Raw genomic sequence first — 14770 nt, 5'->3', positions numbered from 1 at the left:
ACGTGGTGCATTTTACACTATACATGGTGTATATTACGTTATAGGTGATGCATATTCCGATAAATGTGGTCCATTCAACTTCATGTGCAGCGCTTTTTACATTATACTATTTCAGAAATATGATACTTTCCGCTACTCATACTTATGTTACCGAGCCCCCCTCCCCGAAAACGGACTGTTTCATGCATCAAATGTTTACCGTCACACAGTGTAAATTTTTAGTTTCCTAGACCAAAATGTAGATGATATAATGTTCTAGTCGCTGTTTAGATGTAAAACCTGTCAAGAATGGGAGTTGACACGACTACGGACAAGGTCCGATTAAAGGAGAAACCGATAAGTCTGAAGACCGCCATCGAAGACATGAACGATCTATCATCTGTGTCAGGTAAACTTCCGATCAAATTTTATTCCCTATATTCGCCATAAAATGAAGACGGTCACCTAGAGTATATCAATATTTTCCTGAACTATTTTATTTGTATGGATTCCATTGCGAACCGTGTGGGAAATATAATGGTTGTTAACGCTATAAAGACGAGTCGATGGCAGTTTCATTTTTTTTTTTTGGTAATGTTTGCATAATAAGGTTTTACCAACATGTACATATCCAAATCCATCACATGGTCTAACTGATTTAATGCATTGCTTTGTTTAAACAGACTGTTTTAAAATCGAAATATTTTATCATTTTGAAGCATTTTCCATTTTCCCCAAAGTAAGCCGTATTATGTTAGTAAAGTTATAGGCGTACCGCGTGGGGATGCGACGGGTGCGAAAGTACTCCCTGTCTCGATCAGTATGTTGTTTTTTTCACTCCAAGGAAATTTATTTATGCCATAAAAAGGTGCGCTATGTGACGAAAATTTCACGATTTCCATGAAATGTAAGGTTTATGTGTAAAGTCCCTGTCCATAAAAAAAATTCTTCATTTAGAAATGCAAATTACATTTCTAATGATATTTTGCAATAGGTTTGAAGCAACGTTTTCAATGTTATTCATTTTTAGGCATTGAAAACTCAATAAAGGGAGGTAATAAATACACATCTATTGGATTTCGTATGTTGCCTCCCTTAGTCCCTTAGTATGTAATGCCAACTAACCATTAGCGTGGTGCATTGTACATCGGCCGAAAACGGTGGTGGTAATCGACCTAAAAAGGGGAAAAGTATCAAAAGTATGACTATGCACCAGAAGGAAGCAATACAGGTCTATCTGAGTAAAAGATATTTGAGCAAACATGTACCGGCACTAGAAAAGTGCTTCTTTTTCAGTCTATTCAAGTTGTGTTCTCCCCATGTCTCGATTACGTAAGAACGGTGTTCAAATTTGAACAACTTAATTTTGATTACAGTGCTCACAGTGTGTGTGTGATTTGGATTTTTAATGTAGCTTTAACAATTTTTCAGTCATATCGCTACGATATCTGCAGTGTTGCAGTTTATAGCAATGTCTAACACTGGGGCATAACGTCGCAGACATGTAGCATGATCATGATGTCCCACCAAGTCACATTATCCTGACACCAGGCCGACCAGTACTAGCATTAACCTCTTAATGCTGAGCGCCAAGTGAGGTAGCTGTTAGTATCATTTTTCTAAGTCTTTGGTATGACTCGGCTGGGGTTCGAACCCGCGACCTCCCACATCGGAAGCGGACGTTCTAACGACTAGGCCACCGGAGCCGTCCAGTGGACAGGGACTTCAATATAAATATTTTAATTTGTAAATAAATATAATTGGTCTTTAATGCCATAATAAAAAATAACTTTAACAAAACACAGATTCATATTTTTACAAGTAGGCCCCTTTACACTATCTTTAAGGTTAAGTATGCATTAGATGGAATATTTGTTAAAACACCAAACGATATAAATAGCGTGTTCCTGTAACTTGCTCAAGAAGTGGGTAGGAATATAGGCATTTTAAAGATTGTTACATATCTTTTTATAATTGTTTATTCTATTATTATTATGAGTCAATAGCATGCTCTCAAAAATGAGGCTGTTCCGCCATAAAGACACAACCATACATCTAAAAAATAAATTAAAATATACCTACCTACCTCTCCAACCTTAACAAAAATTATGGGTGGAGTAAAAAGTTGGTGGTTGTTGCTGTTTTAGGGATAAAATGGTGTCTGTCAGGTTACAGGAAACAAATCATTTATGTCTACTGATAAATTGAGGGTGCTACGCAGGGTCTCTGAGACAGTCTTATTCGGGTCTTGGGTCGATGGAGGTCCAATGCTTTTAAGGAATATAAACGCCTGAGCTTCAGAATTTCCAGTTTGAAATTTAGTGCTGACGTCCGTTGTTGTACACGTCATGATATCACTCCTACTGCCTTGTTCTGTTTTTCAATTCTTCTTCTTTCAGGTCTCGTGGGTGTACAGACAGATACAGCCGTCGACATCATACGGGCTCTGCACTTCATACGGGTTCATTGAATAGCACTTCACATGAGTTCATTGAAGTGTGGCCATCTTGCAACACATTCTTCCAGTGGCATTCTGCGACATGTAATACGCCCTTTTCGCGATATGGGGTGCACAATTCGGCAGCTTGATTGCGGCAGGTATCCCCCCCCCCCTTATGCTACACATAGAGCGCTGGATGTGTCTGACCCTCTCTGTGGTGGCGGTCGGAGCCCAAAATTTCAAGCACTTGAGCTTCATCATGTTTGTAAAGTGAGGCTAAAGAATGCATGAAGTATGCCTAGAGAAGCTATGCCATTATAGCAGTAAATTTGATATGCATTTGTATACCTTTTGACTTGAATTATGTTTTATTTCTGTATTTAATCTACACTGAAGTAAAAAAAAAAAAAAAGTGGCCTGCAACAACAGGCATGGAGTATGTTATTATTTCTTCCCTAATTCTGAACTCTAACAATGCTTACCTCGCAGTGTCATTCTTGATTCAATTATCTGTCTCCCCAGTTTTGCTGTTCCTCGGGCTATAAACAAACACCTAACCATAAAACTAATTACGCCTGCGTAAGTACATTTATGGGTGGTGTAATGAGGTTGGGTCTAATTTTTTCCTTACTCTGTTATGATAATAAGCTGAACCCGGAAGAGCCAACTGAATTGCCCCGTAGCGGTCACATGGGTTCATTGGCCAATCATTTGTCGGGGCTTGCAACTGCGCACAATTATTTTAATTGTAATTTGCGTCACTTTCAACTGAACTGTAGAGGAGCAGAGCAATTCTTGCTTGAGAAAAATATTTTGTGTGGAATTTAAGTCCCCATTTTAGATGTTTTGACATTTTATGTTGAGGTGTGCATAATTGACAAAATATCTCAAATGGGGTGGGAAAGGTTAGTGGACATTCTGACTACCTTTTCTGTGGAATCTAATTTGCTGCACTGAATCGATTTTTTATTTTTTTATTTTTTATTTTTTTGTTGAAAATTATACCTTTGGTTTTATTTGCTCAGCGAAAATACTGATATATCCTAGGTTACCGTATTCATTTATGGCGAATATCAGGAATCAAAATTGCTCAGACGTTGACCTGAAGTAGATGGGGATCGCTCGTGTCTTCGCTGACGGTCCTCAGATGTTTCATTTTCTCCTTCAGTCAGACCCTTTCGCAGATCGTGTCAACTCCCATCCTTACCAGGCCTGCACTGGACAGCGACTCTAATAGTATATCATCTACTTCGGTTTAAGAACCGCTGAATCAGTAACGTCCGCAAGAGTAGCGGAAAGTTTCATATTACTGAAATAGTATTTATAGGTTACTGCACTTGTATGCTTTTAATAACCTTTCCATTATATACTCATTTTTTCTACCTAAGGATTAATTTTTAAAAAACCAATAAACAACAAGACACAAAGTAATTGAACTTATGCTGTATTCCAAAGTAAAATACACAACTGTACATTCATCAATACGTAGAAACAATCTTAATGCGTACATAGCGCCACCCAGCGACCTTTGAACTTTGTCGAGCCCTAGACATCAGTTTTTTAAAAGAATGTCTTTTGTGTATTTAAAATTTAAATTTAGAGTTAAGTTGTGAATAAACTGGCATTGCAACAACATTTCCAGTTGGTCTGGAATAAATGGACGTTTCCTGTCGATTCTACTCAATTCTACTTTTCTGCTTGTGATCGATTGGATTTATTAGCTGTGTCAATTCCTTACGAAGTACATATGATTTGAACAGTGAGGAACCCGCCTTGAATTATCTACATGAGTGTTTCTGTTCTGTCGTTGATTGTTTGGAATCATCATGTGAAAAGACGCAATGAAATATCAATCTCGTTTCTTTTTGAGTGCGATAAGGAGAATGTGATTGCAGTTGGAAATATAGCCAAAATTACTGTGCAATTTCGCGATGTGTAATCAATTTTTAGACCCATGACATAGATCATGTAATTCGGATTTGAAAAATTAGCTCATAAAGTACACTCTGAGGAAATTCAAGATGCAAAAATGTAAGTATAATTTTGCCATTCTTATTATCAGCGAAAGAAGACATAAGTATACCTTGTCACTTGCATGCTCTTCTAGGAACCCAGCTATGTAATGATCTGCATGGCTTTTATCGCTAGGCTAAATCCAAAACGTTGTATTAAAAAAGTTAACGTGGAAAATTGCATATCAACTGGTGTGTGACAGTCCATTCAGCCAGAGGAAATAAGGGTTCTTCGTAGTCTTGGCTTCTTGGCTCCAAGCCCCTTACTTTACTACAAAAACCTTCAGTTGCTTTTTCCACCCTCGAATTTGGTACTTATACGTATAAAGTATAACGTAATATGCATCACGTATAATGGAATATACACATCTGTAATGGCATATGCACCATGTATAATGAAATATGCACCACGTATAATGTAATAACCACCACGTATAATGAAACACGCACCACGTAGAACGGAAAATCCACAACATATAATGAAATAAACACCTCGTATATAAAATCTCTCAACAGAAAACAACCATAGCGTTCCATGCGCGCCTTGAAAACTGTATGACAAAGGCTAAAATTTTGGTTAAATTGGAAAACTAATTTAAATAATAAATTCAGAACAGCAAAGGTCCAATTTGTATAACCAACAAAAGTTGTGTAGTGGGGCACCCTAGCATCAAGGGGACATCTATGTTAAAACAGGGGTATTGTACCCTGAGGTATGTGGGAATTTAACATGGGATGTATAGGGACAAGGGATTGAGAGTGTCTAGCCTTAACAAAATAGTGGGTTTGTATAAGGACAATTGGAATGGAACAGATTGTTGAGACATCTATGTTAAAACAGGCTGGTTGTACCCTGGCATCAAGGATAATTTAACATGGGATGTATAGGAGCAAGGGGTTGGGACTGTCTAGCGTCAAAAAATAGTGAGTTTGTATATGAACAATAGGAATGATGACCTCACGGTACTGGACATTGGCAACAATGTCCGCCAGGCGTTATATAAAGTTATATGTCCCGCCCCGCCAAGCGTTATGACTTTTCATGGACAATGACAATTACCATTACAAAACACCCTGGGACGATTCACGGACAAGATTTATACGGACAAACGGTTGAGCCTGTATAGCGAAAAAAATATTGGGTCTTTCTAGGGACAATAGGAATGGAACAGGTGGGGTGAGGTCACGGTACTGGACAATGGCAACAATGTTACAAATGGATGACCTCAATCGGGCCAAACACTGATAGCGGAACAAATCTATAACGCCTTGCGTGGCGGGATATATTACTTTACTGACATATAATCACCTACCGAAACAATCCATAGGTATGAGAGTGCTAATCTAAAATAAATCTGTATTCAAAGCAACACACTATCACATTACCTACTATCAATACATTGTGGAGAAGGAAATTTGTTATCTTCAAAACACACCATTACCTACAATCAAATCAACAAAAGAGTTAGTGATTATAGTCACACTATTCCACATTCGCTCAAAATAAACTCATCGAGGAGGGACATAGTTGGTTTTTTTTTTTTTTTTTTGGTTTTTTTTTGTCAAGGGACAGAAACAAAAACATACAAACGTACGTGATCACACAGACAAAATACACAAACACAAACGAACGCGTGCATACAAAAACACACTTTTTTATTAAGGGATAAGCTTTTTGTTAAGGGAAAGAAACAAACACACGGAAACAAACACACAAACACATACAAACGTACTCGCGCACACAAACAAAATACACACAAACGAACGCGTGCATACAAAAACACACTCAAAACGTTGTGTTAGCTTAGAATGTAAACGAAGATGAAATTTCACAAAACAGACTATTCTTTACACCACAAACAGTACTATCCATCACATTAATGACACAATTTATCAAAATATTTTTTAAATCAAATTTGTTTAAATCGACATTTTTTAAATCAAAATATTTTAAATCAATTTTTTAATCACCAATTTTTATACTTAAAACTTGTTTAAAATCAAAATTTTTCAAAATCAAATTTTTTTAATGAAATTATTTTTAATGAATTTTAAATTTTTTTTAACTACTCTATGCGTGTATAGCGACAATACGTCCACAGTAGTAACACTACTAACACATAAAAAGCCGTTTTTACTGTAAATTCAGTTTTAGAAACAACGTAAACGATTATTTTTAAAATGTTTCATTTCTATATTAAATGTCAGTATAACTGAACTGTTTTCTGTCGTACTAAGTTCTTGACATTTCCAATCTATATGAGTGCCCGATTCAAAACCTACTTTGACTCATTCATTGATTGTTTTGTGTACAGCACAACAGTTTGGATAAGAATCGTCCCGTGTGCAAATCAATTTGAAAGCTCTTTACCGATGCGTGACACTTCCTAGTTGTCTACAAACCATAATAAGCTATATTATAAACCATTTAATATAGCAGTCTATATATACTATAAGCAAGCAAAGAAACCCGTAAGCTGTGACAAATTAAGGAAACAACTTCTTATAGCATAGTTTGAAGTTTGATGCCTGTCAGTACTTAATTAAGAAATATTATGTCTAGGTTCATCGTAAATGTGTAATTTATTTCGTAATTGTGGCAAGGATAACTGGTTTTTGAAATGATGAGAAGAACAAATATTGCCATCAAAGATGGAATGATTTGAAAAGACATTACTCTGAACGGTGCTTATATTAACCATGCTCGCCGACAGCTCCGGTGGCCCAGTGGTTAGAGCGTCCGCTTTGAATACGGGAGGTCGCGAGTTCGAACCCCGGCCGAGTCATACCAAAGACTTAGAAAAATGGTACTAACAGCTGCCTCACTTGGCGCTCAGCATTAAGAGGTTAGTGTTAGGACTGGTCGGCCTGGTTTCAGAATAATGTGACTTGGTGGGACATCATGCTACATGTATGTGGCATGATGTCCCAGTGCTAGACATCATTATAAACTGCCACACTGCAGATATCGTAGCGCTATGACTGTTAAAGATAAATCCAAATCAAGCACAAACATCACACAGTAAAGAAAAAAGGTTGGGAACCATTCCTGTAGACGCATCTGTAAAACTATGAATCATTATGATATCTTGATGTGTTAATTACTACAAAACAACCCACATAATCTAGACAAACAAAGGAGAAAGAAAATATAAAACAAACCGTATTGAACAGAAAAGGAAAAAGTGAATATGATATATAAGCATCGTCTCATATAGTTGCTGCTAGCGGTTGTGTGAGAAAGTGCGCTTTTTATCAAATCTTTGATAAATTCGTTGAAAGTATATGATGAAGACTTCAATAAATACACATATTAAATTTAACAGTTTTTTTTTAAAAAGTGCCTAAATATCTTGTAATATTCTAATTATTACTGTAAAGTAGATCATTTAATTTAGTCATATTTGGATGCCCCCAATAATATTTAGATATATACATACCTCTACATTCCATGTAACACTGACATTCAACGTAAAGTGAGATTCTTTGTCAGTTATATTACAGAAACGACATGTTGCCTAATGTCATTTTTCGTACAGAAATGGCAACCTAATCAAGCATGACTAAAGAAACATAACCGTCCTTTCAAAGGTATTCCGTAGTCTAAGCCTACGTAAGCAATTATCCGTTGGCGATGATTTGATGATTTGTTGTCGTGTTTGGATTTAAGGTCATTACTCAGCGCGAGATAAATGGCGGCAAGTATAACTGGTGAAGGAAAAACCCGGGAAAACCCACCGACCCAAAGGAAGCTACTGGCAGCTTTCTCACATACCCATATTGGCCGAAACTGGAAACCACGGGGACAAATGAGAGAACATGATCTGTAAAGGCGAGCGCCTTAGACCACTTGGTCACCAGGGTCTCCACCGGTACAGGTGTGAAAAGAACCTCTCAGCCGAGTTTACATTGACCAGCTAGCATACATAAGAGGACCGTACATCACATCTGTTACCATTTCATCTATTCATATGAAGATCAAATGGAAAATCTTATCATTAATATTGTATTACAATATCGTAATATTTTTTGTTTATACCTTTCTGCTATTTCATGTCTGCAAATTTTTCATAATTACTTAGTTACCCACATATACCCAGTCAAAAGACACGAATCTCCGACTCATTTAGTCTATTTTTTCACATACGGTTCTACTTTTTCATCAGAATTCGATAATTTGAGCGACCGAAAATCCTGCCGAAAAATATACCGCAGATGGGTTCGGATAGTAGTCTTTTTACTGTTTTTTCATTAGCTGTTTCCTTTTCTCGCGCTTTCGCGATTATTACGTCACGAAAGACTGCTATTCGCCAATAGTCCAAAAATGTACATTATGTGGCTACCACAGAATAAACAGTTTCCTTGCTTGCCTTAATTGTGTCAGTACTAAAAATAACCCTAGTATAAAACGTGGGACAAATTGTAAACTTTGGGTTATATTGGAATGAAAAAGACAACTGAAATAATATTTTTTTTAAAACTAAAAAGCTAATATGTGCATGATCAGTATGCCTATAAATAACTGTTTATACTGTAAATTCAATTGTAAAAATGGTGCAAAAGATAAATTTAAAAATGTTTCGCTCTGTATTATAGGGTAATATGTGATAATATCGCTCCGTGTGCAAAATCAGCTAGAATCCTCGTTACCCAGTTGAATTACTTCTTTTTTGTCCTAAATCGATAACAAACAATACTAGGGAATTTATATAAATATCCTTTTCAATATGGGCTTCCATTTACTTTCCGTCAAAAGGCTCGTTTTCATTAAAGTTTGCTTTGTGTTTTGTATATACAGATACAATTTTCATTGTTTGCTTCCCTTTGTCTTCTGTCTTTTTCTCTTTCATTAGCCTACTAAAGGCACGCATGTAAGAAAATCAAAATGTGCTCTATCAACCACGAGAGTTGTCAAAACTGTATGCAGTGAATTGCAAAATGCAAAATTGTATGCAATGTATCAATTACTAGCAAAATTCAATGAGATCATATGCTGAACTGAGAGGTCACAAGTTAGGTTACATGAACCGAAGCCGAAGGAAGGGCCTAGATGATTGAGTGGTCTAAGGCGTGCATTCTCACAATATATGCAACTCGATGCAAGGTTTCGCCACCAGTCATCTTTAAATTACATCAGTACTCAGCAGTGAGTGTGCCATGTGAGAGCTGACTTCTTCGTTCGTCAAACCATATTATAGGTTTCAAACAAATGTACATCACTGGAGTCTTTCTCTATTATATTCTGTTTTTTTTCTAATGTATTATATAACAGTTAGCTTGCTAACACAATGAATACCTTGAAATAAACCATTTAAAACAAGTTTCATATTTCGAAATCCATTGCAGCCATTGAAACCTCATATATGTACATTCATGATAGACGGTTGTTGTATTACGTGCAGGACTGACTCAAACATATATAGGCGAAATGACGTCCGCCTTTAATGGGCGCCGAATTAGAAGGAAGTAAAAATTTTACAATAAGGTGGGCCGGGGAGGAGGGGGGCACCAAAGTCATAGTTCGCCTAGGGTGCCAAAAACCCTTGGACCGACCCTGAATCTGCACGTGTTTATAAATGTACTAGCCGCTAAGTATTGAATCTGCTCTCGATAATTATATGTGTGAAATATGTATGTCATGCATTCAGGGTTGTAAGGTTGTTGTTGTTGTTGTTGTGGGGTTTAACGCCATTTTTCAGCACGATAGGCTATACATGGCGGCCAGTATTAATGGTGGAGGAAGAACCCAGGGATGTAAGGGCTTTTTATCGTATCGTAAATGAATACGAGATACATATTACTTAGTGTCCTAGACATACGTTACACTCCATGAATATAAATTAATTTTATGTTAATCGTTAGAATCTCGTGAGTATGTAACAGTGCAGAACATGTTATTTCTTTCAAATATATTTTGAACAACATGGAAAGAATGGAATGGAACTCGTCCCTGATCAAAGTCTGTAGTGAGATTTTATTGAGATTATTTGGGGCAAGATGTAGGAAGACACTTCCTTCCTAGACATCTGGTTTTAAACGAATGTCTTTTTGTGTATTTAAATTTTAAATTTAGAGTTAAACTGGGAATGAACAGGCATTGCAACAACATTTCCAGCTGGTCTGGAATAAATGGATTTTTCCTGTCCATTCTACTCAGTTCTGCTTTTCTGCATGTGATCGATTGGATTTATTAGCTGTGTCAATTCCTTACGAAGTACATATGATTTGAACAGTGAGGAACCCGCCTTGAATCAGCTTCATGTGTGTTTCTGTTCTATCATTGATTTTTTGGAATCATCATGTGAGAAAAGACGCAGTGAAATATCAATCTCGTTTCTTTTTGCGTGCGGTAAGGAGAATGTGATAGCATTTGGAAATGTAGTCAAAATTACGGTGTAATTTCGCGATGTGTAATCAATTTTTAGAACCCATGACATAGATTATGTAATTCGGATTTGCAAAACTAGCTAATAAAATACATTTTGAGGAAATTTAAGGTGCAAAAATGTAAGTATAATTTTGCCTTCTTATCAGCGAAAGAAGACATAAGTATACCTTGTCACTTGCATGCTCTTCTAGGAACCCAGCTATGTAATGATCTGCATGGCTTTTATCGCTAGGCTAAATCTAAAACATTGTATTAAATAAGTTAACGTGGAAAATTGCAAACCAACTGTTGTGTGACAGTCCATTCAGCAGGAGGAAGAAAAGGTTCTTCGTCGTCTTGTCTTCTTGGCTCCGAGCCCCTTACTTTACTACAAAAACCTTCAGTTGTTTTTTTTCCCCCTCAAATTTGGTACTTATATGTATAAAGTATAATGTAATATGCATCACGTATAATGGAATATACACATGTGTAATGGCATATACACCACGTATAATGAAATATGCACCACGTATAATGTAATAAGCACCACGTATAATGAAACACGCACCACGTAGAACGGAATATCTACAACATATAATGAAATAAACACCTCGTAAAAAAAATCTCACAACAGAAAACAACCATAGCGTTCCATGAGCGCCTTGAAGAATGTATGACAAAGGCTAAATTTTTGGTTAAATTGGAAAAATAATTTAAATAATAAATTTAGAACAACAAAGGTCCAATTTGTATAACCATCACAAGTAGTGTAGAGGGGCACTCTAGCGTCAAGGGGACATCTGTGTTAAAACGGGGGTTGCACCCTGAGGTCTGTGGGTATTTAACGTGGGGAAATTTAACATGGGATGTATAGGGACAAGGGATTGAGACTGTCTAGTGTCAAAAAATGTTGGGACTCTCTAGCCTTAAAAAAATAGTGGGCTTGTATAAGGACAATTGGAATGGAACAGATTGTTGAGACTTCTTTGTTAAAACAGGCTGGTTGTACCCTGGCGTCAAGGGTAATTTAACATGGGGAAACTGAACATGGGATGTATAGGGACAAGGGATTAAGACTGTCTAGCGTCAAAAAATAGTGAGTTTGTATAGGGACAATAGGAATGATGACCTCACGGTACTGGACATTGGCAACAATGCCCGCCAGGCGTTATATAAAGTTATATGTCCCGCCCCGCCAAGCGTTATGACTTTTCACGGCGATTCACGGACAATGGGAGTTACAATTACAAAACCCCCTGGGACGATTCACGGACACGATTTATACGGACTTAAATGAATACGAGATACACATTACTCAGTGTCCTAGACATACCATACACTCCATGAATATAAATTAATTTTATGTTAATCGTGAGAATCTCGTGAGTATGTAAGAATGCAAAACATGTTATTTCTTTCAAATATATTTTCAACAACATGGAAAGAATGGAATGGAACTCGCCCCTGATCAAAGTCTGTAGTGAGATTTTATTGAGATTATTTGGGGCAAAATGTAGGAAGACACTTCCTTCCGTTCCATGGCAAATATTTGGCATTAAGTCGGAAAGTTTCTTAGAAATTTCACAAAATTGTTCAAAATTTCTTATCTGATGCTTAAGCTGAGATTTGTTTTCACTTTGTGGCCCATTTGGACAATTTGTTGGATATCTTCAAAAAGGGATAAAAGATGCTGCCTTTTCGACATACAATTTTATGATTTAAACCCCGACCTCTCTGAAGATAAATACGCATTAAGTGAACAATCATATAAAAAAAATTAATCTGGATATTTGTCCACCTCAAGATAATCATTACTGTATTATAAATATAATATAATATAATATAATATAATATAATATAATATAATATAATATAATCCTTTTTTTCCTTCATTTCAACCCAAGCATTTTTTAATCAATTTAGGTTGGACCTGGACTTTATTTATTTATATTTTGTAACATTCAAAAGAAATACGGACTGAACATTTATACTCATTGCGAGAACGGTCAAGTAGCTTTAAAACATGGTATACATGTTAATTGTGTCATGTGGTATAAAAAGTACATAACAAATAAAAATAGCTAAATATTTTCCTTTTATGTAGAATGTTCAGAATACTTTCAAAGCTCAATAGTTCGATAAACGGACGAGGTGCTGAGCGATGCCACAATACCTCTTAATCACAAGAGCCGACAGTATAACGTCCTCCGTCTTGAAGCTTTAAACGTGAAATAACATTATTTGTCATTTTCGCTATTGATAGAAATTATCTTTTGTAAAATCAATACAGACGCACACCGTGTACATGTAAATTGCACAAAAAATAAAGTTTTTCGACTTACCATGCACGTTGTTATTCTAACTAAATTGTTAGATTACGACTTCCTCTTTATACAGTCTTATTTCTCCACCATTTTGAACGTTTATCGAAACTCAGAATAAACTATTCATGTTAATGTGGTTCACACCTTTGCAAATCTGATACATCCTTTGCCTTAGACAGTAACTGATAGCTTCCTTATTCATTCAATATCACTTCCTATTTCGAGTTTAGTTTGGCAGCAAGTAGTGAGGAAGGGGATATTCTTAGACCTCTCATGTTTTCTTATTTTAAATCTCCTTTCCATACATGATAACATTTCTGGACCACGCTCTTGTTTCTGCAAAATAAAACTACATCAAGGTATAAAGACCTAAAATCTAACTCTTGATTTTTCCACCTGAGTTTAGAGCGAACAGACTCTGTTATACGGCCCAACAGAAAATAAACTTTTGAATGTGTTCTAGATCATTTGAATTCGGACAGAAAACTAGTCAAAGTTGCAGCTGTAACATATATAATGTTGTATGGTTTAGCTAAAGTCGGATAAACAATGGATCCTTTTAGAGCCCATACAATAAGGTGTGAGTGGCCGCTAAATCGTGTGGCTTGCAGAAGTAGTAAATTCCCGGTCACTGATTATGGACAAAGGCAGACCAGATGGCTGAACTGGCTGGTTGGCAGCCGGTACAGCATAGATTGATGGCAAAACATATTCACATCCGAAAATTACCCCTTCCATCCAGACTTTTACACCCTACAGGCTTTAAGCAGCTGTTCCGTTTTTGTGCCGTTTTCATGACATATGTGCTTGTTGCCTGTCTTCGTCTACGTTATTGTGTTCATCATGTATTGGCTGTTCAGTTCGTATGTGTTTCTTAATCTCCTTGTTTTGGAAACGAGAACAGTTAGATTTTTTCTCAACTGTCTTGCTCCGCTGCTACATCTTCCCTTGTTGTTGAACAAACCACCATCACGTGATACTCGACAGTCAACCCGTTCATGCTATGATGGACCCTCATTAATTATTTTAAATGACTACTCATTGGCTCTATACAATACATTGTGCTCTAGACTAAACGAACTGGGACTACATTCATCATTACTTTGGGGCCCCGAGTGGCCGAGTGGGTATGTGAGAAAGGTTGCCAGTAGCTTCTCGATGGTCGGTGGATCTTTCCGGGGGGTTCCCCGGGTTCTTCCTCCACCATTAACACTGGCCGCCATGTATAGCCTATCGTGTGCTGAAAAATGGCGTTAAACCCTACAATAACAACAACATTACTTAAATGTAAACAGAATCGAAAACAGAAACGTTGTTTCAAAACTGGCCGGCGTAGAACAGGAAGAAGAATTCCAGTTATCTTCCTTATGCCCTTTCCGGCTCAACAACAATTTAAAAATTCGACCGTTAATTTAGATAACCTAATTCAACTCCCTATTAAATCGTCAACCTTTGTGTCAACTATCCAAGAGATACCTCTGCGTATTGCATTATTCAATGCCTAGTCAGTAAGACCACCGGAAAAGCGCACAGAAATAGTTAATTTTATCAACGACCAGAATATCGACGTCTTTTTCTTAACACAAACATGGCTAAAACATCAGGCGATGAGCCCAAGTGCGCGGATCTAACACCCACTAGTTACTCC

General features: G+C 36.8%; 1 protein-coding gene across 3 annotated transcripts in view; it reads right to left on the bottom strand.

Moving 5' to 3' along the window:
* Nucleotides 1–13275, bottom strand: part of LOC149777558 (uncharacterized) — a 71450-nt gene extending 58175 nt beyond the window's left edge. The window contains exon 1 of one of the 3 annotated variants that reach the window (XM_089942157.1): nt 13141–13275. The gene's annotated coding sequence lies outside the window, so the exon portion shown is untranslated. Of the gene's footprint in view, nt 1–2901; nt 3047–7871; nt 8001–13140 lie in introns of those variants that run through there. The other 2 variants (XM_089942161.1, XM_089942158.1) reach the window with 2 other exon arrangements.
* Between the last annotated feature and the right edge of the window lie 1495 nt (nt 13276–14770).

The sequence above is a fragment of the Sinohyriopsis cumingii genome, chromosome 18 (genome assembly GCF_028554795.1).
Source record: "Sinohyriopsis cumingii isolate HCF-2022 chromosome 18, ASM2855479v2, whole genome shotgun sequence".
Lineage (NCBI taxonomy): Eukaryota > Metazoa > Mollusca > Bivalvia > Unionida > Unionidae > Sinohyriopsis > Sinohyriopsis cumingii.
Note: the sequence above shows the minus strand (reverse complement) of the source record. Positions and strands in the feature narration are given on the sequence as shown.